The sequence below is a fragment of the Lathyrus oleraceus genome, chromosome 5, assembly GCF_024323335.1.
Source record: "Lathyrus oleraceus cultivar Zhongwan6 chromosome 5, CAAS_Psat_ZW6_1.0, whole genome shotgun sequence".
Classification (NCBI taxonomy): Eukaryota; Viridiplantae; Streptophyta; class Magnoliopsida; order Fabales; family Fabaceae; genus Lathyrus; species Lathyrus oleraceus.
In genome coordinates, this window is record NC_066583.1 from 134,212,361 (window position 1) to 134,222,510 (window position 10,150).

Genomic DNA, 10,150 nt, shown 5'->3' on the forward strand with positions numbered 1-10,150 from the left:
CGAAGAAAAATTAACTCGTAATTATATGGCTTGGTACATATCAGGTGGATTTGAGTTCCTCGCCGAGGATATGTACCTATATGACTCACGTCAAGTAACTTACACACAAGAATGTTCAACATCTACCCCTCAACAACATTGCCAGACCGGTTACTCACAACCCTTTACCCATCAAAATTTTCGGTCCACAAACAGACAAACCTACGACCCTAACATGTCAAACACCTAACCACAATACCAAGAGCATACCTCGTATCACCACCAACAAGTAGATCATCATCAATACACGCAACATCACTATGCATCAAACACATCACCCTACCATAGTCGCCTTAGCCAAAACACTCAACGATCATTTAACACCAACCATCCCTCCTCATACTATAGCCAAGAAGCCCAAACATCACAAAATCAAAACATGCAACAACAATATGGCTACCAAACACCACAACAATCATTTCAACATTTTCTCGACGCATCATTCACACCAATGTCGCCCTTAAATTATCCTGGTCGCCCTCCAATAACTCAAACACAACCCAACTACTCTGACATGGGTCACAAACTCAGCTATGGTGGTAGCGCTTCATTGCATACACATGACTACGCGGATTTGTCTGAATATCTTAGGCAATCTCTTGCAGGTGATGGTGATGTTCCTGGACCCTCAAATCCTCAAACACCTGGGGTGAATCATCAACGTGGGTTAGGGTCACGCGTTCGGGTAGCTAGGGGACGTGGTACCGGAGATCGGTTAGGTCATCCCGATCAACGACATTAGTCTTTTTGGTTATCGTATGTAAACGCATATTAATATTAATATCAATTGGTCCGATTTTGACTCTTATCTAAAATGTACATTATTTATTCAAAAAAACATTACAAACACACATAGGGGTCAAATCAATTGACGTCTCCTTTAAAATGCAACACACAGGGATCAATTGGATTGGCAGCACTAGGTGCATAAGTTAATCCAATTGGTGTCACCTATTTAACTTAGAGACCAGACGCCAATTCATCTAGCGCCACCTCTTCAAAGTGAGATAGTTTGAGAATTAATCTAAAAATAGATTATTTTGAAGAAAAAAAATTGAAAAAAAAATATTTAAATAAAAATTTATAAATTTACGGAACTAAACTAATATTGATAAAAAGTTAAGACTAGTTAAAATATCACATTCAAAGAACTTAGTCTAATGTTTTATCGTGATAATTACTCCTCTTATCACTATTATAGTGATAAACAAAAAATCAGCTTAAACCTTAGTCATCATAAGCAAAGTTAATAATTTTTAAATTAATTAAATGCTTGTGTTATTATTATATCTTTCATTTAATTTAGAAATATTTAATGTGATAGTTGGTCTCTCAAATAGAACGGATGATATTATAATAAATTTTATTTAATTGTATATGAAATAAATAAAAAATACTTAATTAAATTTTTTAATTCATATAGAAATATTTTTTTTTTATAATTGTAATCAGATGGGGAATAATATTTTTTAAATCAATTCAATTGATAAACTTTCTTGATATATCAAATTCCAGATTGTGAGTTCAAACTCATTATACCATTGAACTCACAATTAGTTTGAGATAGCCGTTGAACTCATAGTCGGCAAATGAGATTGTTTGAGAGATTAAAGTCACAACTCACGACAATGAATCATGCTAAAAAGCGACATGATGAGTCATTCTATCAAAGTTAGTAGCTATGTACTGTAGTAACTAGTAACCGTACTATTGTAGTCAACTCTAATGAAAACCATTTACTATATCACAAAATTAATTCAGTTGCGCCTCTATAATATTCAAAGAAAACCGAACGACTCGTTATCACTTTTAAATGAATATTTGGAACTGAAGATTTTCTAACGTTCTAAATCCAACCACATACATTAAACATTGTACTAATCTACCTTTCACCCATATTAAATAAGCACTCAATACCCTCCCCAAGCACAAAAAAGAAGATAAAAAACACTCAGTATTTATGGCTAGCCAATCAAAAATAACGGTGTCCAACAAATACTTGCAATTTCTTTTACCAATAAGATAAAATCCACAAAATAGACACAAACATAAATATATATAATTATTTACTAACATAAGTTAATATTCATCCGTATAATATATATAATTATATATTTTAATTCATATATATATATATATATATATATATATATATATATATATATATATATATATATATATATATATATATATATATTTATCACATTAAAAAAAATCTTTATATTATTATATATTTTAATATAAATATTTGTTTATTTTATAATTTAATAATTATATTTTATTTTATTTTTAAAATACTATTAAAATTTTAAAATAATATAATATTTTGTGTTTGTTCAATTTATTTTTACTATAAGAATATGAATAACTTTCACATCCATATCATTCAATTTGGTGATTTAATTTTCGGGTTAATTCATTTTAGTCTATGTTACATAGGCGAGTTCTGACTTACACTCCTTTAAAAAAAAATTCAAAACCAATTTTGTCATATAAACATACTATTTGTTTAAACCTTTGGGGACAATGACACACATCTTATGAATATGTGTTATGATAAGTGACATTTTTTATTTTTTATTTTTTATTTTTTTAAGTGACAGATGGACAAACTTATGCCATCTCAGGAATTTGTTTATAAAAATGTCTTTTTCATTCCATCCTCGTCTCCAACTCATCTTTTTCATAGGTTACTGCAATTCGTCTTCCCCATAGTATACTGTAACTCATCTTTTTCAATCTCTTCTCTGAGTCGTTTTCATTTGAAATTAGGGTTTAAAATGGATGGTAGCAGAAATTCTTCTATTGGGAATCCCAATGGGAGAGAAATACCCAAATGTGATTGCAATTTATCAACGAATATGTGGTTTTCAAACATTTACGTAAACCCTAAGAGAAAGTTCTCGAGATGCAAAAAAAATTGGAAAGGTAAGTATCATTGGTTCAAAATAATTGATATTAGGTATTGTAAATTCATTCCTCCCCAATTTCTTCTTGTTTCAATTATTTGATTATTTTTGCATAATGATATAACTTGTGACTTGTTCATTTGGGATGGTGAAGTTGATGAACTGTTATTGGACACTCGAAATAAGGAAAGGTTCACAGGTGCAGATATGGAGTGCAACAATTGTGAAGTAATACTTGGTTATTTGAAAATTTTGGCAACGATTTCGGGACAGAGTTTGGCAAAGAATATGGGAAAGAGTCAAACTCAACGAAGGTTGAGAAATTGAAGAAGTTGCTGCAAATTGAAAGGAATAAGACTTTTCTGTTCATGATTGCCCTTTGTCGCTATGCAAAAATACAGAGTCTCCATCGAATTTTATTTATTCCAAGAGGAAAGGGAAAATATCGAGAAAACTACAAAAGAATGGTCATCGCAACCATGAACGGATTCGGAAATCGGTTATGCAAGGGGAAGGTATTAACACCTCTCACATCCGTCGTATTCGAAGAGAACCATCTAGATTGTCTTTCGCTTGAATGGGCGTTGTTATCTCAATGATTAATTGCTAAAAGTATACCGAGTGGAAGTGAATTTTCTATTAGTGTGCTCGCCAAGGATTCGGGTCATCATGCCTATGTATCCTCATTCGTGCAATAAGGAAGTCTGAGTCTCGTAGTTCGTGGTAAAAAATGATTGTTTGTTGGTTGTTTTTACCTTGAAAAATGATTTCCAGAGTGATACCCTAAGGTACAAAAATAAGTTTGATGAGTTTATGTTGTTTTTAGGTTTTTGTGAAAAAGGTGGTTGATTTGAATTGCACTAGAGTGCGCAATCCTAATCGTATTTTATTACTTTTCATGTTTTGATTGAAAAAAGGTTGTTTGACATTGAATCAAGGGTTTGTTTATTATTTTGAAATGGTGACGATCCTAACTCCTAAGGTTGACTTACAAACAACAACAAAACAAAGGAAAGTGAGGAAAAAAGTACACCAAAGTGGGGAGAGGGATACATGGAAAATACAAGGGAATAATGCGAGAAATATAGGATCTCATTGTAAGGGAGCCCAAGAGAAAGTCTTGTGTGTGTATTATGGTCTAAGCTAACAAATAGATAATGGAATCAACATGTCTCCCTAGGGTAGTGTCATGAGTGAAAGTCATTCTTGCAATAAAATATTACAAGTTCAAAGATGAAAGTCCAAGTTGTGCATAGATCAATAAAAAAAGTCCAAGGTCCAAATGCAGGAGTACAAACAAGTCCTCTAAGTCTCACTCCATGTCAAGCTTGGGTCATACACAAAGTCTATTGTGTCCATAATACTCCAAGTTTAGGTCTCAATGAAGATGAATTAAGTCTTTTTATGTCTTTTCCGTTTTTATTATGTTTTTGTTCATTTTAGATTAGATAACAAGACGAAGGAATTAAAGATCAAAATGATATGGAGATAAAGTGCATAAATGCTAATGTACAATAATTAAATTGCAAGAATTGAAATGTTAGGTGTTAGAAGTTAACATTGCATAATGTGAAAGTTAGAAGTTAAGTTAAAATAATAATCACTTGAGGAGCATCTATCCACAAATCAAATTACTCGAAATATGACACATTAAGGGATAACCTATCATTGATTCAAAATGCCAAAAATGATCCAATAATCATTTATCAACATGTTTGAATCAAAGAAGATTGAATCAACCAAAACGTCCATCTATCAATGATTTCAAGTGTGGAAAATCTTATTATCCAAACAATCACAAACAAATTAAAATAAAAGAAATAAAAGTTAGTAATTAGATATTAGAGATTAATAGTTAGTGATCAATTGCATAAATACATAATTAGGAATAGTTCCTAACAAAAACAAAATCAAATCAAACCTAATTATCTAATTATCACCGTCTTTAATCAAATCTAAAATTCTAAATCAACATAAAATTATAAATTCTCATTAATCTAATTAGAATTCTAAAAATCTAATTCTCTAAAATACTAATCTAAATATAATGAATCTAAAATTATAATATTCTAATTAACATGAGAAAAATCAAAATGAATTTAATTAAGTAAATAAATTAAGAGAGAATAGGGGGTGCAGGCCCAATGTATGGGGTGATGGACAGAAGTAGTTTGTTTGGGCCTTAGGTCCAAACATCCAAGGCATCTCGATGCACACAAAGGAGTCCAACGCAATCTTCATGTAGGCTGAAGCAGGAAATGGAGAAAAGCGCTTATTCAAAGAAAAGCTCTGGAAAAATGGGTTCGAAAACGAGTCGAGAACACACCGGATTGAAGCTCTGGTTGCAAACAGGTATGAATCTTAGCCTTTCTCCGTTTCGGTTCCTTCTTCTTCTTTCTCTGTGTTGTCGATTTGTTGCGAAGTTACGTGAACTGTTGACAATTGTTGTGATGATTTCTGTTGCGTTCTGATTCCATACGCTCGTGATGCTTTGAATGAGTTGTGATGAATGTATTAATCGATTTTGATGTGTAATCTCTTCCTTCTGTCCTGAGTCTGAAAAAAAGTGAGAGAGCCTCGAATTTGAAGTGTTTCGTGGTTCTGAGTTGTTGTATTGTTGTGATTTTGCAGTGAGGATGATGAATTGAAGTGGTGCAGAGTTTGGTTGGGGATTTTGAAGGGAGAGTGAAGAGTGTGCAAGATGAACTGTGGCAGTGCAAATGGTGAAAAGAGCGTCAAAAAAAATCTTGCAGTAAATTTCAGGTTGATTTATAGAGTATGAGAAGGGATAGTTTAGGGATTGAATTGGCAATTCTGTTATGGCTCTAAAAATGATTAATCTAGCTAGAAATTGTTTCCAATTTAATTGTGAATAAAATGCAATTGAATTTATGAATTCCTGATCAGCAATCTTGAGAAATATTTCACGTGAAAAACATGATGTGTAGTTGGGATTTCTTGCTGCAGGTTGTGAGCATGTGCTGGTGGATTTGTATTGAAATGCATTGCTTGGCTAGGATGCTTTGGAGCTGTTTTGATGGAGCTTGAATTTGGACATGGTTTTGGACTGCTCATGGAATGCTAGAACATGCTAATCATATGGAATTGCTTGGAACACCATGGTTATGGGATGGAAAGTGAAGTTTGGTCATGTTGTAGTTTGTAGTAGTTATTTGAAATGTTGTAATGATCTATGTAATTGGAAATATATGGTTGCAATTATGTAATTTGAAAATGAATTTATGTAATTCATGGTTTTTATACATTGAATAAAAAAAAGAAATTTGGAAATGTTTTTTTGAATGATATGTATGCATGAGAATGTTGAATTTGGTTTAGAAATGGTTTAACTTAGCTTATGGATTATTTGAATAATGAAGGAAAAAAAAGCTTAAAAAAAAGAGAAATTGGGTGTAGGTCCAAAAGTAGGTCTGACCCAGTTTTGGACCTGGTCACGGACCTGGTTCCTTGGTCCAAAAGTAGGTCAGACCAGGAAATGGACCAAGAATTTGGACCAAGTCCCAAAGCCATGTAAAACCCAATAGAACTATGATTTTGATGATGAACATGATGAAATACATAAAAACCAATCTCAGATTGGCAAGAGTGATGAGTTGACTTTGGTCAACTGGTTGTCCAAAAAGTCAACATTTGACCAAAAGTTAACTTATGCAAAAAAAGATGAAGTTTGCGATATTTTTAATGCCACTTGGAAAATGAATGGAATGAATGGAATATGAATAAGAACCATGAATGCAAGCATATTTCTAACCAATCACATAGCACCAAGAATTAGGGTTTTGCTAGGTCAAATCTCAAGTCAACCAACAACCAAACCTCAAACCAAATGAGCAACAAATCCACAAAGCCAAGCTAGGGTCTACAATCCTTCAAAATAAACCACAAGATTTACCCTTCTTCAAGATCAAGAATTAGGGTTAGGGCAATGATTGAACACCATGATGCAACCTCCTAGGTCTCAAGTACCAATTGTCCCTGATTAGGGTTTTGCACATTTGATTACCATGATAAGCTATCCACAATGCCTGTAGCACCACAATTCCCAGGGTTTGATCTTCAAGCAAACCCTATCTCTTTGTCAAGTAAAATCAGCCTCAAACCTTTGATTCTATGATGATGTTAATGCACTAGATGATATGGATGTTCATGAATGCAGATGGACCTTAAACCAAAAGGATAGATGAAAATGAGAGGGGAGGGGAAATTTTGGGGTATGACACCCTTATTGTATCATGGATGATGTTAGCTATTGGGTTCAAAATGAATTAGTTGTCAATGTAATGTTCAACTTTGTTTCAATGTAATCTTGTTGGTCTGTTGTTGGTTTCAATGTAATGTTCTAATGTTCAAGTTTGTATCATGGATGTTGTTAGATATTGTGCTCAATGAATCTTAATTGTCAATGTAATTTTCAAGTTTGTTTCAATGTAATGTTATTCGTCAGCTTTTGGTTTAATGAATGAATGAGATTGAGATTCTAATAAGCATATTATATTCTGTTGAGAAGCTATTGAGGAATGAAATATAGGTGTACATATCCTTACACAAGTCGGAACCCGGTTAGGGTTCACTTAGATACAAAGCAAGCACGTCAGAGTCGGTCTCGTGATAACACTGACAGAAGAACAACTCGGATCTGACTTCAGTGCTAGGAAACCATATGGACAATCATAAGAGACGATATGAAATGTCCCCTTGATTACATGGAAGTTACAGAAATTGATGGAAAACGTGTTATCTGATAATTACAAAGGGAGGCAAATGTTATCCAGTGTCACCTTAACGAGGGATATGAAGAAGGATACCTTTAAGGATGATTGATGAGTAAAGCAGGTAAAAGGAAATCCCCCCCACGAGGAAGAGGACGTCAACTAATACCTCCAAACTAAATAGGACGATTGTGATCTCTCCTAACTAAGCTTCAGGTAGATTTCTCCAAATAGTGTTTATCAAGAACATTTGGCGCCCACTGTGGGGCTTCGATAAAACTTTCTCAGGCCTCATATGAAAAACATACATTGTACCATCATCAATGCTATGTCTGGATCCTCTCCTAGCAGGAGCGAGAATCACCATCCCCCAAACATGGCTCATCACCTAGCAATTATGGAGAGTTTGTGCCAGTAGAACGAGTCTATAAAAGAAAGTGTTCATACTTTGCAACAATCACAAAGTAAGAGTCATTTATGCAAAAGAGAAAAATAGAGAATATGAAGAGAAGGTACTCAGAAGTTATGATAGAGAAATTTCTTATCATTTTTAAGCCTTCTCATAGCTTCTACCCATTGTATTAAAGCTTATAGCATCCCTACTCTATGATAGAGCAATTTCTCATCATTTTTAAGCCTTCTCATAGCTTCTACCCATTGTATTAAAGTTTATAGTGTCTCTACTGCATTGCACTTATTTGAAGCCACTCTCCATTGCATTGGTAAATTGATAATTCTATTTCCTTTTTTGATTTCACACGCATGCATCACCTAAATAGACTATGAGTATGATAGTTTAGGCTTAAATGCAATAGAAATGTTTTTTTCTGTTTGTCCTGAACTGCCTTGCATTGCGTTTTTTAGCACTATATCTTATAGGGTTCGCATGCTCTATTCTAGGAGTTCAAGTGGATAAGAAAAAATCAATTAAACCGACAATTCAAACCAAACCAAGCCGTAAAAAATGGTTGATTTTGGTTCGGTTAAAAAATTGAATCAATCCAATAAAAAACGAGGTGGTTTAGTTCGGTTCTTGGTTTTAGTTTTTAGGAACCGACATACCAATGAACCAAACCGATGGCTATTAATACCTACTTAATCTTTTATCTAGTCCATTATTAAGCCCAAATTTTGTGTTGGTCAAACTCTTATCCATCTTTGTTTACACTTCCTTTCTTTCAACAAAACATGCAGGCAAAACCTAACTCCAAACATTAAAAATAGAAACCATAAACCATAAAAACTTGCTCTCACCAAACTCTTGCTTTGGCTGCCAGCCACCATTGTTTCTCTCGTCATCTTCATTCTTATAGGTTATGGTTGCCTTATTCGTGTTCAAGTTCTCTGCGTTAGTTTTCATCTATTCTGTTTTTTTAACCTTTTTTGGTTTTTTTTAATATTTAACGAATTTCCTTCTAGTCTTGTTACAAAATAGTTTTAATGTGTGTTTGAGGTGTGAAACATGTTAATTTATGTGTATTGAAACCTTTTGTTGTTATTGTTGTGTTTTACTTTGTTAAGATTTCAATTCCTTCCCAACCTTCTCATGTCAAGTGCCAATTTTTGTATTCGATGGTGAACTTATTTCATGATGTAGTGAAAATCATGCCAATGTTTCATATGGATTAAGAAAAACTTCTAAGTTGTTTGAAAAGTAGAACATGAAATATATCTATATGAGATGTATTAATTGAAAAAACAATAGCATAAAATACACTAAAAAACATGATAGCGGAGAATACACAGATGAATATAATATTTGAAAAAAAAAGCATTGTAAACCGATCAACCAAACAAAACAAAACCAGTTAGTTTTGGAGGGAGGATGAGGAAGAACTCCTTGATCCTAAACCTCTATCAGAAATGATTTGGGGGTGATCAAGTCCTAGAGAATTTCAAGCTACCACCTCTGTCATCTTTTGATGGCAAAAGTGATCCTCATGAACACATAATATCATTCAACAACAAATGTCAATAGTCGGGGATTCCGACTCCTTGAAATGTAAACTCATGGCGAGAACTTTCAAAGATGTAGCGTTATATATGTTACCAGCTACCATGACCTGACTAAAAGGATGACACAACACTTCTCAGCCAACAAATATAGAAAGATGACTACCATCGATTTGTTCAATGTCCGATAGGGGCCCTCTGAGTCCCTCCGGGAATACATGGCGATATTCAACGAAGAAACCATAAAAGTATCCCACCCAAATCAGGAGATGTTCGTGGGAGCTTTTCAAACTGTTTAAAATTTGGCCACTTCAACGAGTCATTGGCGCAGAAGCCGTCCACTAGCATGTGGGAGGTCATGAACATAGCAAAATTTTATGTTAAAAGGGAGGAAAACAACATGGAAAAAAGGCCACGGGATGCTAAAGAAAAAACATAATCCATACACGAAGGATTTGGGACCAGAAGAGAGCACCACAAACACGGTCTGAGAGATAGATCAACAATGAGACCTTCGTC

General features: G+C 33.8%; 1 long non-coding RNA gene across 1 annotated transcript; it reads left to right on the forward strand.

The window, feature by feature from the left end:
- Positions 1-5,165: 5,165 nt before the first annotated feature.
- On the forward strand, positions 5,166-6,239 carry LOC127085564 (uncharacterized). The gene is made up of 3 exons (XR_007789178.1): positions 5,166-5,300; positions 5,580-5,711; positions 5,916-6,239. It is a non-coding gene; the product is annotated as an uncharacterized LOC127085564 (long non-coding RNA).
- The last annotated feature ends 3,911 nt before the right edge of the window (positions 6,240-10,150 follow it).